The 24,468-nt window shown below is 36.7% G+C and overlaps 1 protein-coding gene across 4 annotated transcripts in view; it reads left to right on the top strand.

Moving 5' to 3' along the window:
- SFMBT2 (Scm like with four mbt domains 2) overlaps positions 1–24,468 on the top strand; it is a 317,891-nt gene that overhangs the window by 25,563 nt on the left and 267,860 nt on the right. Inside the window, exon 1 of one of the 4 annotated variants that reach the window (XM_043967959.1) lies at positions 22,899–23,024. The exons of the other annotated variants lie outside the window; for them this stretch is intronic. The gene's annotated coding sequence lies outside the window, so the exon portion shown is untranslated. Of the gene's footprint in view, positions 1–22,898; positions 23,025–24,468 lie in introns of those variants that run through there. 4 annotated transcript variants of the gene reach the window in all.

Genomic DNA, 24,468 nt, shown 5'->3' on the forward strand with positions numbered 1-24,468 from the left:
CATTGAATCTGGAGTCAGAGGACGCAGGTCAAGCCCTGTCTTTGATGTTTATGATGCAGGTGAATTTGGGCAAATTGTTTAACCTTTTTGATTCTCGGTTTCCTCATTTGTATGTGAGAAAATTAGACCGGAAATCACTTCCGGCTTCACACGTATGATCCTGGGACACATGCTGTACTATTCTCTGTCTGGAATACTCTTTCCTTCTATTTTTACTGCTCATAGGGTCTTAGGCTTATAAAAGACCCACAAAGGACTTCAGGGCCATCCAGGCTACCTCTCATTTTAAAGATGAGGAAATGGAAACCCAGAGCAGTTAGGACTGGAAATGACAATTTAGGGAAGAGGACCAATGCGTAGGAAAAAAATCAGATATTATTTCATTTCAATTCAACAAATGTTAATTGAGTGCCAACTCGTGTGGGGAACTGTGCTGGGTGCTAGGGATACAAAGACAACAAATGAAATAATTTCTACCCTCCAGAAGCTTACTTTCCACAGGGGAAAATCTCAGGGTCAACATCAACTCTAAGTCAACTTGCTGACTTTGGCTTTAAGGTTATTATTGGTGGGCCTTCATGTTCTTTCTTTTTTTTTTTTTTTTTGGTGAGGCAGTTGGGGTTAAGTGACTTGCCCAGGGTCACACAGCCAGTAAGTGTCAAGGTTCTGAGGCCGGATTTGAACTCAGGTACTCCTGAATCCAGGGCCCGTGCTCTATCCACTGGGTCCTTCATTTTCAATGAGGATATCAGGGTGATGTTTTGACTGTCACGTGAATGGGATTTAAGTGAGGAAGAGTTGAACAAAGATATCAGCCTCACTTTCCTTTTCCAGAGTTATTGAAGTCTGGTGGTAAATAAAGGTAACACTAGAGATAGCAAAAGATACAGGTGACTTAGGCCCTTCTTATACAAAGACTGCTTCAGCGGAGAATGGTTTGGAGAAGTGAAAGGCTGGAGACAAGGGAGGACATTAACTAAGGATTATGAGATAAAAAGATGATTGAAAAACTATCGATTACTTCTTGCCTATATCTCTACTTTTCTGGTTCTACAAAGCCTTTGAAAATAATCTGCAGCATATATGTACATATACATATATATACAATATATTGAAACTATTTATAATTACATGTAATGTACATTTATGCAGCCTACATATAATTAACATTAAAGTGGCAAGTAATATTTACTTTTACAAAATGTCACCTGAGAAGAAATTATCTGATTATTTTTCTTAGGAATTCATGAATAATTTTTATTGGTTACATTCATATCACTTTTACATATTTATTATTATTACATCTTTTGGGGGGGGGCAGGGCAATGAGGGTTAAGTGACTTGCCCAGGGTCACACAGCTACTAAGTATCAAGTGTCTGAGGCTGGATTTGAACTCAGGTCCTCCTGAATCCAAGCCCAGTGCTCTATCCACTGTGCCACCTAGTTACCCCTATTGTTACATCTTAAAACACACTTTGCCTTTTTGCAGTTTCAGTCATTCTGTTGCTTAAAAACCAGTACCTTGACCATACTGCTATCTGTCTAATTATATGACCAAATTTATTGTGACATCTGAAATGTTTTGTGTTGTACCAAATACTAATTGAATAATGTCAAATATTTTTTTCTCAATATGAGTTGTACAGGGTTATTAACTTCATTGGGAATTTATGACTTTCACACTGGCCTAATTCTTCCAATGTCCTATTTAGGTTTCATATTTTAAGATGAGTTGCCGTGACTTGGCATACTTTGTTTGAATACCCAAAAGTTAGTCTGAGAAAGTGCAAGACAATGATTTTTCTCCCCCATGGACATCTCCTAAAGGTCCCTTTTAAACTGACAAGAAGCATGGACTTCCCAAATTGGAATGGTGCTGGGAAAGCAGGTTATTCCAGGCACTGTGCTAAGTGCTGTATTGATGGGGTAGTTGCTGTGTAACTCTGGGAAAGTCACAACCTTTCTGAATCTCACTTTTCTCATCTTTAGAAAGAGAAAGTTGGCCTTGTTCGGCTGGTCTGGTATTGTTCTGTTCTGTGTAATGGGATGACTAATAGACTGTAGGATCATGGAGGGTGAGAAGTGGAATATCTCACTAACTGTTAAACCCCGTGAAGGGCAATGATCAAGTCTTATTCATCTTTGTAATCCTCATGGCCATTTATGAATAGTATATAGCTGGATTGGATTCCTGGTAGGCACTCAGTAAATACTTATTGAATGAATACAGCAGGGGTAGGCAAGAAAAAACATAGCCTTTCAAAGAAATGCAAATCAAGTCTGTACTGCACTGATTGGAATTTTTCTTTTCTGGATCCTCTACAATTTGCTGCATTTAGCTTCTCATTTCATATATTCCAAATTTGAACAACAAATTTAATACTACAGCTCACTACATACTAGCATGCTATTTGATTGGGAGGTCTAAAGGTGATATATTGTGGCCTATAATTCATGGTCTTTAGTTGTTATTGTGGGAATAGTAGGCTGCCTTAGACCTCGTTTTCATGCCTTGACTGTGCTCTTATCATTCTGTATTATGTTTCTTAGCATTGAGGTGTCAATTTGATTGTAAAAGAAAAAAAAAAGTTCTAGCGCTTGGGCAGCAGTTTGTCTCAGATTTCAGTCTGTTTTAAATGAAAACCAATGAGGCCATTTAGAAAAGGAGTAGATTGCTTTGCTAATCAAGGAAAATCAAACCCTAAGCTTCTGGGGATGGTGAAATTTCACCAACTTACTGCCAATAAACAATCAACCCCTTCCACTTGATGCTGGAAGGACGCAAGGCCTGTGTCTCTTCTTGGAAGTATTTGAAGTTGATGGAAGGATATGCTCTTAGACATTATCAGTGATCTCAGTGACAGGATGAAGATAACTAGAAGGCAGTTCATAGTGATAGTGATGGGCAGCTAGGTGGTGCAGTGGATAGAGCACCGGCCCTGGATTCAGGAGGACCCGAGTTCAAATCCGGCCTCAGACACTTGACACTTACTAGCTGTGTGACCCTGGGCAAGTCACTTAACCCTCATTGCCCAGCAAACCCCCCCCCCCCAAAACATAGTGATAGTGATATATGACACTTAACATACTGACTTTCCTCATCAAATTTATTTATAAATATAGGTCCTATGGGATATTCTTGGAAGGGATTGCTGTTATTTTCCATGTTATCTGAAGGGGAAACTGAGGCTAGATCCTAGAGTGACTGAGAATTTTAGTGAGAATTTTCATCAGAGCCCTCCTAAGTTTTTCAGTTTGGTTGATTTTCTTTTTTCTCACAAATTCTTCTTGCAAGCTCGTTTCCAGTAATCATTTTGACTTTGAATGTCAGATGAGGTCTGTTTTTTGAAAAAACAGCTTGATTTCTAAGGGTAGTCGGAATTTTATAAATTCTCACTTCTAAGTTCCACATTTTTCTGTCAGACAGAACTAACAGGCTCTTTCCTCTCAAACTGTTCCTCAAAAGTAAAAGACATCATAAAGTGACTAATTTAGACTACTTTGTGGTTAGGCAAGTCTGACTTAGGGAAAAGTCTAACATGATAAAATACAAATGTGGTAGCACCACTTTCAAATAGCATCTTTTGCCTAGGACATTTCATTGCTCCTCCTGTGGCCCTTGGCCTCCTTCCTCTTCCATTCCTACACATTCTTGATGGTATCTTTTGCCTCTTTGAGTGTAACCTTTGTTGTTGATTGGCTGTAAATCTGTTAGCACTCATCATGTATCTTTCCATTTCCTTCAGTTCCCCTTAAATTGTGCTTCTCCTGAGATTGTAATGTTCTATGGTTTGGAACTATGTAATATCCCATAGAGACTAATAGAGTTAAAGGATGAGTTTTATGTCAGGGAATAACTTGGGCTCCAACTTGAAAATGATAGATTATTTCCCAAATTTGGTCTACTCTCTTCTAGTACTCCTATTAAGTTTAGGCCCAGAGAATTAACAACCTATAGCTACTTAGGGGCCATCATCTGCTTAGCATGATACCTGGAGGGGTTTTTTTCCCTCCTAGAATGCACTTTGCTGTTTTGTAAAGTGATATACACTAGTCTTCTCTCATGTTTGACCGTGTTTTGTTTAGGTTTGTACTCTAAGGCTGTCTGCTTATCCCTGGTTACCACATCTCTGCTTGACAAGGAGATTGTTTGCTTACTAGGAGGGCTTCTGGGCTTTTTGGGTCTTCTGGCTTTGATGTCTTTTGCATTTTCTAAACTCAGATTTTCATATTACCATTTTTCAAAAGTGAAGTACATCCTAGTATCTTATAAAATATTCTTTCTTCATTCCCTTCATTCTTTCCCTTTCTCCCTCCCTCCCTCCCTCCTTTTCTCTCTTTCTCTGTCTCTGTCTCTGTCTCTCTCTCTCACACACACACACACACACACACACACACACACACATTTCTGTTCAGTCATTTTCATTTGTGTCTGACTTTTCATGACCCCATTTGAGGTTTTCTTGGCAAAGATACTGGAGTGATTTCCCAGTTCCTTCTCTAGCTCATTTTGTAGATGAGGAAACTGGGACAGACAGATTTAAATGATCCAGGGTCACACAGCTAGTAAGTGTTTGAGTCCAAATTTGAACTCAGGAAGATGAATCTTCCTGACTCTAGGCCTGGCACTCTATCCATTGAGCCGTCTAGCTGCTCTTTCCCATGTTAACCATATTAAAAAAAGGAAAAAGAAAAACAGCGTGCTTTAATCGGTATTCTGAGTCCCACAGTTATCTATCTGGAGGTGGATAGCATTTTTCAATTTGAGTCCTTTGGAGTTCTGGAAGATCATTGTGTTCATAAGAGTTAAGCATCTCACAGTTGTCTATCTTTACATTATCGCTGTTGCTATGTACTTTGTTCTCTTGGTTCTCTCACTTTACTTTGCATCAGTCCATATAAGTCTTCCCACACTTTTCTGAAAAGGTCCCCTTCATCATTTCTTATATCACAACTATATTCCCTTATATACATATACTATAAGTTGTTCAGCTATTCCCCAAATGATGGGTATCCCCTCAGTTTCTAGTTCTTTGTTGCCACAAAAAGAGCTGCTATAAATATTTATTGTATGTATGAGTTCTTTTTCTTTTTCCTTGATCTCCTTGGGGTATAGACCTGGTAGTGGTATTGCAAGGTCAAAAGGTATATGCACAGTTTTATAGCCCTTTTGGCATAATTCCAAATTGATCTCTGGAATGATTGGACCAGTTCATAATTATATCAGCACTACATTAGTATACCTATTTTTCCACATCCCTTCTAGCATTTGTCATTTTCCTTTTTTTTTTCATCTTAGCCAATGTGATCAGTGTGAGGTATTTTAATTAACCTCAGAGTTGTTTTAGTTTTTCATTTCTCTTACTATTAGTGATTTAGAACATTTTTTTATATGAGTTTGATTTCTTTGGTTTCTTTCTCTGAAAAACTGCCTGGTCATTTTTGTTGACTATTTTTCAATTGGTTAATGGCTTTTATTTTTATAAATTTGTCTCATTCTTCTATGTATTTGAGAAATAAGATCTTTATCAGAGAAACTTAATGTAATTTTTTTTCTTCTAGGTTCCTGATTTTCTTCTAATTCTGGCTGCACTGATTTTGTTTGTGCAAAACTTTTTTAATTTTATGTAGTCAAAGTTAGCCATTTTATTTCCTGAGGATTTCTCTATCTTGTTTGATTATGAACTCTTTCCATATCCATAGCTCTGATAGGTAGTTTTTTCTGTGCTCTGCCAATTTTATTTTAATATCACCCTTTGTGTCTAAATCATGTACTTATTTTAAGCTTTTGTTGGTTTATGTGTAAGATGTTTGTCTATGCCTAGTTTCTGCCAGGCTGCTCTGCACTTTTCCCAATTTTGTCAAATAGTGAGTTCTTGCCCCCACTAGCTAGGATCATTAGGTTTATTAAATACTAGGTTACTGCGCTCATTTGCTTCTGTATATTATGTACTTAATCCATTCCATTGATCAACCCACTTTATTTTTTTACCTACTACCAAATTGTTTTGATAATTACTCCTTTGTAGTATGGTTGGAGATCTGGTACTGCTAAGTAAGCTTCCTTCACATCCCTCCCCTCCCACCCCCCTACACATTGATTCCCTTGATATTCTTGACCTTTTGTTCTTCCAGATGTATTTAATTATTAAATTCTTTGGTAGTTTTATTGGTGTGGCACTCAACAAGTAAATGAATTTAGGTAGTAAGTCATTTTTATTGTATTGACTTGGCCTACCCATAAGCAATTAATATTTCTCCAGTTATTTACATCTGTTTTTAGTTGTGTCAAGAGTGTTTGTAGTTGGATCTCTGCATTTCCTATGTGTGTCTTGGTGGATAGATTTCCAATTTTTTTATACTGCATATAGTTATTTTAAATGGAATTTGTCTTTCTCTTTCTGATGGACTTTGTTGGTACTATATAGAAAGGTTGATGATTTTTATGGGTTTTCTATATCCCGCAACTTTATTAAAGTTAATTATTTCATCTAGTTTTTTGGTTGGCTATTTAAAGTTCTTTAAACCATCTTATCATCCACAAAAGTAATAGTTTTGTTTCCTTATTGCTTATTCTTATTCCTTTAATTTCTCTTGGTAGTCTTATTGGTACAGATAGCATTTCTACGACAGTATTGAAAAATAATGGTGACAATGGACAGTCTTGCTCCACTCCAGATCTTATTGGGAAGACTTCTCGTTTATCCCCATTACAGATGATGTTTGCTCTTGATTTGAGATAGATACTACTTCTTATTTTAAGAAAAGCTCTACTTATTCCTATGCTTTCTAGAATTTTTAAAAATAGAAATGAGTTGTTTTTTGTCAAGTGCTTATTCTTCATTTATTGAGATAATATTTTAATTTTTGCGATTTTGTTTTTATTACTGATATGGTCAGTTATGCTTACAGTTTTCCTAACCTTAAACCAGTCTTACATTCTTGGCATAAATCCAGCCTAGTTATACTGTATGATCTTTGCGATACCCATAAAGTTTCAATATTTAAAAGTATAGTATTAAGAAATATTCACTCCTGGGGGCAGCTAGGTGGTGCAGTGGATAAAGCACTGGCCCTGGATTCAGGAGGACCTGAGTTCAAATCTGGCTTCAGACACTTCACACTTACTAGCTGTGTGACCCTGGGTAAGTCACTTACATTGCCCCACCAAAAAATAAAAATAATCACTCCAATCATTAGCATTGGACAATAAGCTCTAAATTTCCAAGGTGTCAGTATAGGTAATAATTTGAAGTAGGATAATTTGAAGGGGATAAATGAGATGATGAATGGGGTAAATGTAAAGAGAGATAAAAACCAGGAGTTGTAGTCTATGTAGTGGAGACAATTTGCCATGATATTAAGTTAATTTATCAGTATATCAAGTCAAATTGTTCATAGGATTTTCTTTTGCATCATCATATATTTTGATGTTCATTGACTTTATTGTAAAAAATTGACTTTATTATAAAAGTTGATTTTATTGAGGGAGTATGGCAAAAAGTATGTTGTAATATTTGGATTGGAAATCAAGAAATAAAAGATGTTTGTAGATTACTTAGAGGTTTCATATCTATAGATCATGAATTTTTTTTGAAGAAGGGAATCTGAAAATCCTAGAAATGGTGATCCTTAACAGGATTATAGAACATTAAGTTGTCTGTTATAATGAAATTGACTCGTTATAGACAAGACAGTCATTCTAGAATCATTTTTTTTCTGGTCAGAACTTGTCTTTATTTCCTTATTGTCTCCCATTTCATCTTTTACATAGTAGGTGCTAATAAATGTTAGTCGAAAAGGATTTTTATTGGTTAGAACAAAGGTCAAAGTTAACACTCAATAATAAGAAAGGATAAAGATGAGAGCATCAGACTGCATGAACAAACAATTCAATTTGAATAAAATCGAAGTTTATAGGCCAACTTCTTTGCAGATGATAAAAATCAGTACTCTCCGAAGTACTTGACAAGATACACACTCCTGACACTTGTATTTGTCTTTTCTGGAAGGGTATAAAGTCACCTTTCCATTTAGTTTTTTGTTTGTTTGTTTCATTTATAGCAATAATGTCAATATGGATGTTTTTTCTGTGCTGAATATACTAAACACTGTCTCATTATTTCACTGAGCACATTAAATTGTATCGAATCCTACTTACCAGTATCTTAAAAAATGTTCCTTGACTTCATAGGGCACCTCCTTGCTGGTAAAATGGACTGATGGAGTAGGGAAGGGAACCTGATATCAGATTGATTTGGTGTGTTGGATTTCTTTGGTTATAACTTTCTTTTTTTCTTTTTTCTTTTTTTTTTAAATTTTTGTGGGGCAATGAGGGTTAAGTAACTTGCCCAAGGTCACACAGCTAGTAAGTGTCAAGTGTCTGAGGCTGGATTTGAACTTAGGTCCTCCTGAATCCAAGGCCAGTGCTTTATCTACTGCGCCACCAAGCTTCCCCCGTTATAACTTTCAAAGAGGAACCTTTGGAGTTTTAACATTTTGAATAGTGGAAGAGCTCAGAATAATGGTTTAGGAGGTAATAGACATTTCAAAGGAAGGTGGGGGAGCCAAATTATTCTGGAAGTAGGTAGCAATTGGTTCTGGGCAAGGTGAAGGATTTTTTTTGGGGGGGAGCGGGGCAGTGAGAATTAAGTGACTTGCCCAGGGTCACACAGCTAGTAAATGTCAAGTGTCTGAGGCTGGATTTGAACTCAGGCCCTCCTGAATCCAGGGCCATTGCTTTATCCACTGTGCCACCTAGCTGCCTTCAGATTTTTTTTTTAAACAAAATTCAATAAATTAATGAAGTAATTTGGAAACCTTCCTAAGGTTGGAAAAGGAGAACAAAGTTATTCTTCTTTATTCGTTCTTACTTCAACTCTTATGTTTGGTAACTGATGTTAATTTTCTTCCAAGAGTGTGGTGTAATGGAGAGCATTATTTTTGTTTTTGTTTTTTTGTTTTTTTGGAGTTTTTTTTTGAGAGCAATGTTTTAAAGTCAGAGGACCTGAGTTTTAAGTTATCTTCTGACAATACAGGGTTGACCATGGATAAATATCACTTAGCCTTCCTGGAACTCAGTTTCCTCATGTAAAATGAAGTGGTTGAATCAGTTGATATCTGATGTTCCTGTCAGCTTTAGATTGATGATCCCGGAAAATGGCCAACAACTCCACATCCTTGGATCTCATCAGATCCTATGGATTTAATAACCATCCCTGTGTTGATGATTCTCATATCTATTTATCCAGGAAAATCTTCTCTCCTGACAGCTAGTGTCTCATCTTCACCTTAAGATATCTTAAACTGTATGTCCTGTAGGCATCTTAAATTTAGCATGTCTAAAACAGAATTCATTCTCTTTCCCCCCAAAGCATGACACCCCCCCCCCCCCCCCTTGAAATTCTCTAATACTTTTGAGGGCTATACCAGCCTACAAGTTACCCAGGCTCACAACTTATTCATGTCTCCCATGTCTGTAATGTCTTGCTTCCTTAACTCTGGTGCCTGCCTTCCATCATCTTAGCTAAGGTCCCTTTTGCAGGAAGCCTTTTTCAGGCCCTCCTAGTGCTCGAACTTTCCCTTTTGAAATTGCTACTCTTTATATATTGTACGTGCCTAGTTAGTTTCATGTTTGTCTACTTCCATTAGCATGTGAAGTCCTTGAGGGCAGGAACCATGTTTTTGCCTTTCTTTGTATCCCTAATACTTAGTATTGTGCCCATAAGTGATTAATAAATGTTTGTTGACTGGACAGTCTCTGATGCACTGAATGAGAGTAGAAATGGCATGAAAGAAAACCCAGATGGGAGAAACATCCTTTCCAGACCTGTATACACGGGAGGTCTGTACTGCGGGGTGGTACAATTTAGGGGACATGAATGAAGTGATTTTCAGTCTTTAAAGAATATTATTGTTGGACATTATTACCAAGAAAAAAGTGATCAAGAAAATACCAGTGGCTGGAACTCTAACCATATTCCTTCTTTTCCATCTTTACAAAATCGTTATGAGAATAACCTCCACTCTCATCAGATAAAAGTGTTAGAAGGGAACAGGCAGGCTTTCAGAAGCTATATCCTACAGCAGACATTATCTTTACAATCAAACTGACTGAAAGGGCTAGAAAATACAAGAGCTCATTTGTTTCTTGACTGCAAAAAAAACAAAATTGATTTGGTACAGCAGAATGCTGCCTTAAAGGCTTTTATTCAACAAGCTGTCTTCTTAGCATATGTCAAAATCTTAAAAACAATATTTATTTATTTATTTTTAACATTCATTAACTTTTTTTTGTTTTGCGTTTTGAATTCTCTCTCCCCACCAACTCATTGTGAAGACAAGAAATGTGATATCAATTATACATGTGAAATCATGCAAAACATATTTCCATATTAGCCATGTTTAAAAAAAAAAAGCAAGAAAAATAAAGTGAAAAAAATTATGCTTTGATCTGCATTCAGACTTGATCAGTTCTTTCTCTGGGGAAGAACAGTGTCATCTGTCCTTTAGAATTGTCCTGGATTATTGATTGCTTAGAATAGCTAAGTCATTCACAGATCATCATACAGTGTTGCTATTGCTGTGTACAGTGTTCTGGTTCTGTTTAACTTCACTCTGTATCTGTTCATATAAATCTTCCCAGGTTTTTCTGAAAACATCCTGCTAATCATTTCTTATAGCTCTATAGTGTTCCATTACAATCATATACCATAACTTCTTTAGCCATTTCACAATTGATGGGCATCCCTCAATTTCCAATTCTTTGATAACACAAAAAAGCTGCAATAAATATTTTTATTCATATAGATCCTTTTCCTTTTTTTTTGATCTCTTTGGGATATAGACCTAGTAGTGGTATTACTGGGTCAAAGGGTACTCACAGTTGTATAGCTCTTTGAGCATAGTTCCAAATTGATCTCCAGAATGATTAGGTCAATTCACAACTCTACCAACAGTTCATTAGTGTCCCATTTTTTCCGTCTTTCCTCCAACATTTGTCATTTTTCTGTTTTGTCATATTAGCCAACATGATAGGTGTGAGGTGGTACTACCTCAGAGTTGTTTTGATTTGCCTTTCTCTAGTCCATAGTGATTTAGAGCATTTTTTTCATATGATTATAGATGGCATTGATTTCTTCTTCTGAAAACAGCTTCTTTATATCTTGTGGTCATTTATTAATTGGGGAATGACTTGTATTCTTATAAATTTGATTCATTTCTTTATATATTTGAGAAATGAGACCTTTATCAGAGAAGCTTTCTAAAATCTCCCCCCCCCCCCCCCGCCCCCCCCTTTCCTGCTTTCCATCTAATCTTGACTGCATTGGTTTTGTTTATTCAAAAGCTTTTAAATTCATTGTTATTAAAATTATCCATTTATATCCTGTAATCCTCTCTACCTCTGTTTTTGGTCATAAACTCTTACTTTATCCAGAGATCTGACAGGTTAAATTTTCCATGCTCCCCTAATTTGCTCACGGTATCACCCTTTATGTCTAAATCACATACACATTCTGACCGTATCTTGGTGTAAGGTGTACCATGTATGATGTTGGTCTCTATGTAGTTTATGCCAAACCACTTTCCAGTTTTCCCAGCAGTTTTTGTCAGAAAAAACTTGGATATTTTGGTTTATCAAACACTAGCTTACTATGGTTATTTACTGTGTATTGTGTACCTAATCTATTCCACTGATCCACCACTCTATTTCTTAGCTAGTACCAGATTGTTTTGATCATTATTGCTTCGTAATACAGTTTGAGATCTGGCACTGCTAGGCCACCTTCCTTCACATATTTCTTTTCATTGATTCCCTTCATATTCTTGACCTATTGTTCTTCCAGATGAATTTTCTTATTTTTTTTTCTGCTGGCTCTATGAAATAATATTTGGTAGCTTTATTGGTATGGCACTGAATAATTAAATTAATTTAGTTAGAACTGTCATTTTTATTATATTGGCTTGGCCTACCCATGAGCAATCAATATTTCTCCAGTTGTTTAGATCTGACTTTATGTGTGTGAAAAGTATTTTGTAATTGTGTTCATATAGTTCCTGCATTTGTCCTGGCAAGTAGACTTCCAAGCATTTTATATTGTCTGTAGTGATTTTAAATGGAATTTCTCTTCCTAACTCTTGCTGCTGGACTTTGTTAGTAATAATATAGAAATGCTGATTTCAGTGGGTTTATTTTATATCTTGCAACTTCTGAAGATTGTTGATTGCTTAAACTAGTTTTTGAGTTGGTTTTCTAGTGTTTTTTTATTTTTACTTTTTGGTTTTTATTTTTTTTTTACTAGGAATGAATGTTGTATTTTGGCAAAAGCTTTTTCTGCATCTATTGAGATAGTCATGATTTTTGTTGATTTTGTTATTGATACAGTTATCCTGATAGTTTTTCTAATATTGAACCAGCCTTTCATTCCTGGTATAAATCCCACCTGGTCCTAATGTATGGTCTTTCTGATATATTGTTGTAATTGCCTTATTGGTATTTTACTTAAAATTTTTGAATCAATATTTTTAGAGAATTGGTCTATAGTTTTCTTTCTCTACTTTTGCTCTTCTTGGTTTAGGCATCATTGTCAATTTATGTTGTAAAAGGAATTTGGAAGGACTCCTTCTTTGCTTATTTTCTCAAATACTTTATATAGTATTGGAATTGATTGTTCTTTAAATATTTGATAGCATCTACTTGTGAATCTATCTGGTCCTGGGGATTTTTCCTTAGGGAACTCATTAATGGCTTGTTCAATTTCTTTTTCTAAGATAGGGTTAATTAAGTAATCTATTTACTCTTTTGTCAGTCTGGAAATGTTTTTTTTTGGATATATTCATCCATTTCACTTAGATTGTCAGATTTGTTGGCATATGATGGGCAAAACAGCTTCTGATGATTCATTTTTGTTGGTGGCATATTCACCCTTTTAATTTTTGATAAAAGTAATTTGATTTGCTTCTTTTTAAACGTCAAATTAACTCATGGTTTATCTATTTTATTGTTATTGTTATTGTTTTTATAAAACCAGCTCCTAGTTTTATTTATTATTAGTTCAATGGTTTTCTTTCAGTTTTATTAATCTCTCATTTGAATTTCAGGGTTTCCAATTTGTTGTTTAATTGGGGATTTTTAATGGTTCTTTTTAAAAAAAATTCCCTGCTCATTGATTTGCTTTTTCTTTTATTGATGTATACATTTAGAGATAAAAAATTTCCTCTAAGTACTTCTTTGGTTGTATCCCACAAATTTTACTATGTTCTCTTATTGTCTTCCTTCTTTTTAATGAAATGATTATTTCTATGATTTGCTCATTGACTCATTCATTCTTTAGGATTATTTAGTTTCCAATTAATTTTTTTTGGTGAGGCAATTGGGGTTAAGTGACTTGCCCAGGGTCACACAACTAGTAAGTGTCAAGTGTCTGAGACCGAATTTGAACTCAGATCCTCCTGAATCCAGGGCCAGTGCTTTATCCACTGCACCACCTAGCTGCTCCCAATTAATTTTTTTTTTTTGTGAGGCAGTTGGGGTTAAGTGACTTGCCCAGAGTCACACAACGAGTAAGTGTTAAGTGTCAGAGGTCAGATTTGAACTCAGGGCCTCCTGAATCCAGGGCCAGTGCTCTATCCACTGCGCCACCTAGCTGCCCCTCCAATTAATTTTTAATCTATGTTTCCATAGCCCTTAATTCAATGTAATTTTTATTACATTATGGTCTGAAAATGATGCATTTAACATTTCTCCTTTTCTGCCTTTGTGAGTTTTTTATACCCTAATACCTGGTCATTTGTTGTGAAGGTGCCATGTGCAGCTGAGGAAAAAAATAGCATACTCCTTTCTATTTCCATCAGTTTTATTTAGAGGGCTGTCACATATAACTTTCCTAAAATTCTATTTATCTCTTTAACTTCTTTCTTATCTATTTTATGGTTAGATTCATCTAGTTCTGAGAGGGGAAAGTTGAGGTCCCCTCCTCCTAAAGTTTTATTGTCTATTTCCTCCTGTAATTCATTTAGCTTTTCCTTTAAGAATTTGTATAATATGCCATTTGGTGATCTATGTTTAGTATTTGTATTACTTCATTTTCTTTGGTACCTTCACAAAATGTAGTTTCCCTGCTTCTCTCTTCTTTGTGCTTTTTTTTTTTGTCTGAGATTGTCATTGCTATCTCCTCCTCCTCTGCTGAATCATAATATATTCTGCTCCACCCCCTTATTTTTACTCTGTCTCTCTGTTTCAGAGTATATTTCTTTTTTCTTTTTTTTTTTTTTTTTTGCGGGGCAATGGGGGTTAAGTGACTTGCCCAGGGTCACACAGCTAGTAAGTGTCAAGTGTCTGAGGCTGGACTTGAACTCAGGAACTCCTGAATCCAGGGCCGGTGCTTTATCCACTGCGCCACCTAGCTGCCCCGAGTATATTTCTTTTAAACAGCCTATTGTAGGATTCTGGTTTCTAATCCACTCTGCTATCTGTTTCCCTTTTATGGGTGGGTTCATCATCCCATTAACATTTACAGTTATGTTTGCTAACTGTCTCTTTCTCTCCATGCTATTTTCCCTGTTTATCTTTTTCTCCCTCTGTCTTTTTACCCTGTTTCTTCTCAAAAGTCTGTTTTGCTTTTTGCTACTGTTTCCCTTAATCTGCTGTCCTTTCTACTACTTTTCCCCACTTTTTTAATCTCCTCCACTTACCTCCCTGTTGGGAAAGATAGAATTATATACCCAACTTAGTGTGTATGTTATTCTCTCTTTGAGCCAATTCTAATGATAGTGAAGTTCAAGTGTTGCCCTCTATCTTACCCATTTTCACCTCTACTGTAAAAGCTCTTTCTTGCATGCTTTTATTACATGTGATAATTGTCCCTGTTCTTCATATGTCAAAATCTTACAAGATTCTTCTAAAGATGTAACTAGGCATATTTTAGAAATGGTCATAGAATAAGGCTTAAGCCAAATAGATGCATGCTTAATAAAGGTGTTTAACACTATCATAGTGCATACCTAATATAGAATACAAATGGAAGAGGGACTTCTTTTTTTTTTAAATTTTTTTTTAATGTATAAGGTATTTTATTTTTTCCGTTACATGTAAAGATAGTTCTCAACTTTTGTTTATAAAAGCTTTACAATTTCAGATTTTTCTCCCTCCCTCCCCTCCCTCCCCCCTCCCCTAGACAGCAGGTAATCTGATATAGGTTATATCTATATATCTCTATACATATAGATATAGATATAGATATATATACACACACATATATACACATAATAACATTAATCCTATTTCTGCATTAATCCTGTTACAAGAGAAAAAAATCAGAGCAGTGATACAAAACCTCAAATTAGAAAAAAAAAACAACAGCACCCAAAACAAAAGAAGTAATATGTTTCAATCAGCATCTATACTCCACAGTTCTTTCTTTCTTTTTTTTTTTCCTTGGATTTGAAGATCCTCTTCTATCATGAGTTCCCTGGAACTCTTCTGTACCATTGCATTGGTGAGAAGAATATAGTCCATCACAGTAGGTCAACACTCAATGTTGATGATACTGTGTACAATGTTCTTCTGGTTCTGCTCATCTCACTCATCATCAGCTCACGTAAGACCCGGAAGAGGGACTTCTTATAGATGTTAATGTTTACTCCAGATAAATCAGTTTGTGGATAACATTGTGACAGTTGCACCAATACCTCTATAGTTCTTTAAATCTTATTTACCTTTTTTCACATTGTATATATTTTTGATTATTTCCTCCCCTCTCTAAGATTAAAAAAAGAAGAGGGAAAAAAGGCATCTTAGCAAAACTAATACACTATCTATGTCCAGCATTATGCAGTATTCCTCAACTGTAGTCCCTCACCTCTGTAAAGTGGGAGGGTCATACATTTTCTTAACTCTTCTCCAAGGCCACCCTTCATCATGATAATATTCTGGGGCTCAGTGCAACTAGTATATGGCATCATCTGACACCAGAAGTAGCTAGAGAACCATACCATTCTATTTATACATTGTTCAGGGAATGCTTTGTGACTCAGGTGAACAACTTTGAGAAGCGTTTTATGCCTCACTTGTTATTGACATACAATAGGTCACCACAGTTATCTCTGTTTTTATCCATGATGTGATTGTGTAACATTTTTAAAAATTGGTTTTGAAGATACTGTTTCTTAAGAGAGGCTTTATGCTTGTCTTGGGCTCAACTGAGTGAAATGCTTTTTCAAAATCAGAAGTTGACAAACCAGGATCTGACACACAAGGACCTTATATTGTGTCTGTCTCCTAATTGTGTTACCAATAAAGATGTAGTTCATTATAGAAAAAAATATGTGACATGCTGCCTCTTTCCTTGTATATTTATCAAGGATTATTATTTCTCCTAAAGATTTTATAGGGATGAGAAGTTACGTAGATGGGTAGATGTCTCATAGGTTTAGGGATGGAAGGAACATTAAAGGCCATCTTGTCCTTGCATTTTATAATAAACAACAGACTTAGAGAGGTTAAGTGACTTTCGGAAAGCCACATAGTTATGATAGGCCACAGCCAGGGTTTGAATTCAGGTCTATTTATTTTTAGAGTCTTTAAAATTCTGTCACCTCTAGCACAAGTTTTTTTCCATGTGGTACAGAAATTTTCCTGATTTCCCCCATAAAACCATTGTCACCTTCTTATACAATATGTTGAGAATATTGCAGAGTTAGAGTCCAGATATGGTGGTTGTAATTTCATTGCCGATTAGTTTAGCTCACCATAGAAATGTTAGAAGATTTGTTTCATATGGTATTTTTCTGATTGTGCTTTCCAATTTCATCTACAAAGCTCTTGGAATGACATATCTTGGCTAAGTTTCACACCAAGCTCTCACCAAGATCATCTTCTCCTCTGATGTTTTGTCTTGTTTTTCATAGCCACATAGCTTGTATCTTCCATCATCTTCAGTACTTTACAAATGTGCTTGTCTTCTGAATGGGTGTTCTCATGACTGCCACCCACAGGTAGGATGAATAAATACTTGTTGTCTCAGGTAGTTTCAGGCTTATTCTGGTCTCCTCCTTATGGTGACTTTTTTGTATCAGTTAAACTTTCCAAAGCAATGGTAGTAATTTGAGTCATTGTTTTTACTTGTGTTTGTTTTTCCTTCTCCCTCTTCCTATCTTATGTTAAATTGTTAAACAGTTTCAAAATTTCTCCATCTTTATCCTTCAGATTTGGTATTGATTTGGTCTATTCAGTTCATTTAAATGCTCATAGACAAATGATTCTGAAGTTGATACCCAGGTTACTTGGTCTATTACCTTTCCATTAATTTCCCAGAAGCATTGTGACTTAGTGTCTAGAGAGCCTGCCCTGGAGTCAGGAAAACCTGGAGCTGTATGACCTTGGACAAGTCACTTTTAACTTCTTGGTGTCACAGAGCAGGTGCTGGGTCTGTTATGGTAGAGGGAGTCTCCTCCTTGGGAGTTACCACATTTTAGTGAAATCACAAGTTGGCAACATCTCACACCATATACTAAAATAAGATCATAATGGGCACGTGATTTATACATAAAGGGTGATACCATAAGCAGATTAAGAGAGCATGAAATAGTTTATCTGTCATTTATGGACAGGAGAAGAATTTAGGACCAAAGAAGATATAGAGAGAATTAGCAAATGTAAAATAGATCATTTTGATTATATAAAATTAAAAAGCTTTTACACACAAAAGCAATTTAACCAAAATTCTAAGGAAAGCAGAAAACTGGGAAAGGATTTTTGAAACATGTATCTCTGATGAAGGCCTCATTTCTCAAATATATAGAGAACTGAGTCAAATTTATAAGGGGGCAGCTAGGTGGCGCAGTGCATAAAGTACTGGCCCTGGATTCAGGAGGACCTGAGTTCAAATCTGGCCTCAGATACTTGACACTTACTAGCTGTGTGACCTTGGGCAAGTCACTTAACCATCATTGCCCTGCAAAAAAAAAAAAAAGAATACAAGTCATTCCTCAATTGACAAATGGTCAAAGGATATGAACTGGCAGTTTTTAGACAAAAAAATCACAGCTATCTATGGTCCTCTGAAAAAAATGCACTAAATCACTATTGATCAGAGAAATGCAAATTAAAACAACTCTGAGGTACCACTTCACACCTATTAGAGTGGCAAATATAAGAAAAAAGGAAAATGTTGGATATTGGAGGGGCAGTGGGAAAATTGGGGACACTAATCCATTGGTGGTGGAGTTGTGAACTGATAGAAACATTCTGGAGAGCCATTTGGAACTATACCCAAAGGGCTATAAAACTGTGCATACCCTTTGATCCAGCAATACCACTGCTAGGTGTATATACTAAAGACATCCCCAAAAGAGAAAAAAGACCTGTTTGTACAAAAATATTTAAAGCAGCTCTTTTTGTGGTGGCTAAGAATCAGAAATCGAAGGAATGCCCATCGATTGGGGAATGGCTAAATAAACTGCAGTATATAATTATTATGGAATATTATGCTGCTATAAGAAATGACAAACAAGCTGGATAATTTCAGAAAGGCCTGGAAAGACTTATATGAACTGATATATAGTAAAATGAGCAGAACCAGGAGAATGTTGTGCATAGTAATAGCAATATTGTTTGATGAAGAACTGTGAATGACAACTCCTCAGTGATACAATGATCCAAGATTATCCCAAAGGATGATGAAGCATGCTATCTACTTCCAAATAAAGAACTGACATTGATTTAACACAGACTGAAACATGCTATTTTTCACTTTATTTCTTTCATTTTTTTCTTTTATTGAGTTTTCTTAAATAATAGGAATAATATGATAATGTTTTACATAATTGGACAGGTATAATCTATATCTAATTACTTCCTGCCTCAGGGAGGGGGATGGGAGAGATGGAAAGAGGGATAGAATTTGGAACTCAAAACTAAGTAAAAATGTTAATTATAAAAAAAAAATCACAGGCCTGGTCCAATAGTAAAAATACCCCCCGCCCCCAATTAAAAAAAAAGTTTAAGCCACTAAGTAAATTGTTTTTTCCTATGGTATTTGGATTGCTACCCATGAGTACTGTTGGAAATTAATGATTTGTTACACTTAAATTAATGCCTCAAACAAACAAAACAAAACAGAAAATATCCCAGATTAACCTTTCAGCACTATCTGATTAGTTGTATAAACATTGAAACCAGTAAAGAATAATAAAAGTTTCAACTCTTTTAAAAAATGTCATATTGGCCACTTATATTTAGCTGATTTACCATTAGTTAAATTTATGGAAACTTTCCCATTCTTGGTATTTTCTTTTTTTTGGTGATTTTTACTTAAGTTTTCCCTTTTTGTTTTGTTTTTTGGTGGTTGTGGTGAATAATTTTTTTCCCCATTCAGTGGAGAATTGAAAAGAAAGTATTCTAGGCATGGTTGATGATTATTTTTAAGATAATTTTTAAAAAGCATGGTTATAAATTCCTTTCTTCAGTAAGACTTGATACAAATCACCTTGTCCATATCAGGTTCAGGGTATTTTTTTAAGTTTTCTTCTCTTGTCACTGAAATATTAATAGCTTACAAGAGATCCTAGAATTTATGACTGATAAACAAGTATGTTTCAAGCCCTTAATTATTCACTCTTGATTATCCATGCTAAAACCAGAATGCATAATGCAAAAGGGTAGCTAAATCCCTCAACGTTGTGTTTGTAATAGTTACTTGATTCCTACTTGTCTCTTACCACACCTCCCTCCCTCTTTTTCTCTGCAGATTTACTTTTCCAATTTTGTTTTGCTCAAGTTAATATTAAAATTGGTTTATATCCCTTGAGGATACTGAAAGTGAGGCAGGAGAGTAGGAGCTTTTAATGTGGAAAGGATCTTGGAGGCAGACAACCTTCAATCGTCTTCATTTCTTACACGTGGAGAAACTGAGGTTCAGAGATGTTAAATGACTTTCTCACCATCCCACAGGTAGTAACTGGCAAGAATCAGGTCCTTTTGACTCTTTCCACTGTGCTACATCACCTTGGGAGCAAGGGGATGGAAAGGAAGCAAATTTTCACTAGTAGTGGAAAATATTGGAGATCACAAAATTTTTGAGCAAATAATGATAGAGATAGAGCTATGTACTGCACAATTCATTAGGATGTGCAGCTAGGGAATTTTAAAAGCAATATTTATTGAACATTCAGTCATAAGGGATTTTATTTTTATTTATCTAGCAAAAGAAACTAAAACTTAAAAGTTGACAAGTAAACCACTTAAAAATGCAAACTTAGCAAAGGACCTTTTTAATCAAACCCTTTCCCTTTCCTAAGATACAGGATGATCTTTTCAACCTGATCTTTCCTAGCTAAAAAAAATGTATCTTGGGGCAGCTAGATGGCGTGGTGGATAGAGCACCGGCCCTGGATTCAGGAGGACCTGAGTTCAAATCCGGCCTCAGATACTTAACACTTACTAGCTGTGTGACCCTGGGCAAGTCACTTAACCCCAATTGCCTCACTAAAAAAAAAAAATGTATCTTTCCACCTGGATCCTGTTCTCCTAGCCCTACACTTTGGCCATAAGGCGCCATCAATAGCACCATTTATGTAGCCTGGGGTGAGCTTTGTTACCTTCCTTGTACTTATTATCAACTAAAGGCCTGGGAACATGTTCTCCAGCCTGAGCCATGGAAAACAAAAATTGCCAGAGAAATCAAAGGGAGAAAAACTTGCCATTGATTTTCCCCTGACCCAGCTACAATGGGATAGAGTTCTTTGGGTAAGAGAAGTCCCCCTGAGGCCAACAGAGAACCCTAAACCATCTGACCCTGTTGGAGAAGAATTGGACTCCTTCCAGCAAAAGCATCTTTGGACCAGTTGAGGCTGCACGCAAAAGAAAATCTGATAAAGAGCCATAGTGTGGTCCTGGACTGAATCAGAACCTCATGGAAGCTGTGGAGGGGAAGTGAGTGGGAAGTGGAAGAAGGAAGCAAGGAGCAGTGACAGAAGAAATTCGTTAAGGATGGAGCAATGGTGGGGGGCCGGGGTGGGGGGACTGCAGCGATTGGGATCCATGTCTATCTGTATGTGTGTTTGTGAGGAATGGGACAGGCCGTATTATACTATACCTCTACCTCCTAAATTTTTTTATACATTTTGATGAGCATTGAATACTAAACATTGATATTTTAAATGAATATAGGTAAGAGCTAGGTAAAATGAACACTGAATGCCAAGGACACCAAAGAATTCTGGGAGAAAGACAAGGGGAAGAGATGTTGCAAATTAAGTTGGATGGAAAGACCAGATCATGTCACTGATTCTTCTTTATTGGAGCCCATGGTGGACTGGATAAATATTTCTTGCATACAGCCAAATAGTAAAGGAAAGCTGTTCAGTGTTTATTAAGGAAGTTGCATTTGAAGACAGAGATAATTGGATTTAATTCTTAGCCTTACTTGTCAAGGGTGACTCTTAACAGCTTCAGTTTCCTTGAATGTGAAATGGAACGCACTGCCTACTTCACAGGGTGGTTGTCAGGAAAGTTCTTTGTATATTGTGGAACACCATATCAACATTATCTTTTTTCTTCTGTGCTTTTCTTCCACGATCTACTATATACTAATTCCGTCTTCCTGCTTCCCATATTCTCATAGAATCATCTCTTAAAGTATTCCCTGTTCCCCTCTCCTTCTGCCCTTTGGGTGCCCCCCCCATCCATATTATTTAGAGTTGTTTTCCTGGGGAAGACATTGGTAGGGTCATGCCACTCATGCAGAGAGCAAGCTGGGCAAATTCCCATGATGCCAGGCAGCTTAGTAGAATTTTTAGGGGAGTAGTAAGCCTCTGGTCTCCTTTGTACCCTAAACACAACTTTCCTTTTCCCTCTGTGAAATGTAGGTCATGGTGTCATTCAACAAGATGGTCTGCTCAATGCCCCTGTTGCTTATAAAGGTTAAGGACTGCCTCTTATATTGATTTGAATCTCCAGCAGTGCCTAGCACACACAATACCTTGTTCCTCCGGAGGTAGCCACTCATTAAAATGTCTCTTGATTGGTTACAGTCACAGTGAGTAACTTGCACCCAGTGACCTCAGTGTTTTTTCCACACACCCTGTTATCCCAAGCACATTAGTGATGACATGTGGTATATACTATAGTGGACAGCAGCATTGATCCTTAAGTGTAAGGAAAATAGGAAATAATAGAAAATTCTAGGATAGGAAAACTTAAGGAAAAGAAATTTAAGGAAAATAGGAAATAGTAGAAAATGTAGGGAATTAGAATTTGGATATTAGTGACAGGCCCTTTGTACAGGTCACTTGATGTTAATGAAGGACTGCAGCATTTTCAGATTTGAGAAAATTTAAAGATAGTAAATTTAAGGAAAATAGGAAATGATAGAAACACAATAGGAAGTTAGTCTTGGTGTTAGTGGCAGGCTGTGTTGTGTCTGATGTTAACAAAGGATTCGAGCTTTTCGGGGTAACTCAAGGCAGAGTTGATGAAACCTCTGAACCATTTTGGAATGAGGAAGCTTCTAAACCCTTGGCTGTGCTGGTCTCTCCACCCATTATTGATCAAATCATGGCAGTTCTACTCTTGCTCAATATCTTGGCAATGGGAAGACTGTTCTTGCAAACAACCCATGCCCTCCTTTGGGGGTGGTAGAGTGTGTCAGGGGGAAGAGATGATTCCAATCAATCATGATCTTTCTTTCTAATACTACGGTCTCTCTGCAAGACCTCGCGAATACCTCAGTCTATCATATCATGGCTAGTGAAGAAGACCCAATCATACGGCCTCTAGAATGGATCAAGAGATACACGGTCAAAGGAATCGGGCATTTTTAGCTGGTGGAAGAATAGACTTGGGGAAGGAGGCTGGCTTCAGTTATGCGAAGGCTCTTTTTTTTTTTTTTTGACATGCTTTGCTTGGCCTAGGAGGACAGACTTCAGAGCAGAGGGTGGAAATTGCAGTAAGGCAGATTTAATAATGATGTTAGGAAGGGAATTCAAATTATCCCAAAGTGGAATGTCCTGTTTTAAGGCTAAGGTAGGTTCATCCTCACTCGAGGTCTTCAAGTGAAGGCTGAATGACCTTTTATTTGGAATACTGTAGAGAAGATCTGTTGTAAGGCACAGGTTGTGGCGTCCGAGAGCCCTTTCCAACTCTGGGAATTCTCAAGGAGGGCCCTTGATCCAGGCTGTCCCCTCCTGCCTGTTAAACCCTCTGTTAAACCCATCTGTCCGTTAGACAGTTTCCTTTTAATTAATGATATTTAGGAACTAATTGTTCAGGAATGTTCTTGTTCAAGTTGTTTTCAGTCATGTCCAACTCTTCATGACCCCATTTGGGGTTTTCTTGGCAAGGGCACTGGAGTAGTTTGTCATTTCCTTCTCCAACTCATTTTACAGATGAGGAAACTGAGGTAAACAGGGTTCCGTGACTTGCTCAGGGTCAGGAATGGAACTCATCAAATAATTTGTTGGTAACAATAGACTCAGCTTTCTTTTTGTACCATCTCTGGGAGCAGTGAAGAAAGTGAGTTTATACTTTTGGCGCAAATGGTTCTCATGATATCGCCTTTACTGTCAGTTGTCTGTGTTTATAAGCTTTGTGAGGGACAAGAGTTCAATATTTAGATTGCTCAGTAGCACAGTGGATAAAGTGTAGGGCTTGGAACCAGGAAGACTGATCTACATGAGTTGAAATCTAGTCAAAGACACTAGCAGTGTGATCCTGGGCAAGTCACTTAGCCCTGTTTATCTCAGTTTCTCATCTGTAAAATGAGCTGGAGAAGGAAATGGCAAACTAGTACAGTATCTTTGCCAAGAACTGCGCATGCTGCCCCCCCCCCCCCCCCCCCCGCATGGAGTCAGGAGGAGTTGGACATGACTGAAAAGACTCAACAACAACAACAACCACCCTGATTATGAAAAACTTTTTTTGGTGGGGAGGCAGCTAGGTAGCATGGGGGATAAAGAATAGGGCTTGGAACCCGGAATACTCATCTTCTTGAGTTCAAATCCAGCCTAGACAATTACTAGCTGTATGACCCTGGGAAAGTCACTTATTCCTGTCTGCCTTAGTTTGCTCATCTGTAAAATGAGCTGGAGAAAGAAATGGCAAACCACTACAGAATCTCTATCAAGAAGACCCCAGTGGGGTCACAAAGAGTCAGATATGACTGAAATGGTTGAACAAAGAGCATACAGCATAATACTACATACAGTACATGCAGTTTCTTGTATCATAATAAGCTAGTGTTTAGTGATGGCTTACATAAGCCCCTAGGAAATGTTATCGTTTTGGTCATTCCTCTGTTCTATGTATTTGTCTTCCATTTTATTGCTTTTGCAATTTCATATCTTTTGTGGCAGTTAGAAGCTATGGGAATATTATAATGAAACAACATTGATATTTCAATGAAGGTGTCAGTTTCTGTCCAAATTGATCTCTGTCTCTGACTGTCTTTCTCTTTCTGCTTAAAGAAAAG

Source organism: Dromiciops gliroides, chromosome 5 (genome assembly GCF_019393635.1).
Source record: "Dromiciops gliroides isolate mDroGli1 chromosome 5, mDroGli1.pri, whole genome shotgun sequence".
NCBI lineage: Eukaryota > Metazoa > Chordata > Mammalia > Microbiotheria > Microbiotheriidae > Dromiciops > Dromiciops gliroides.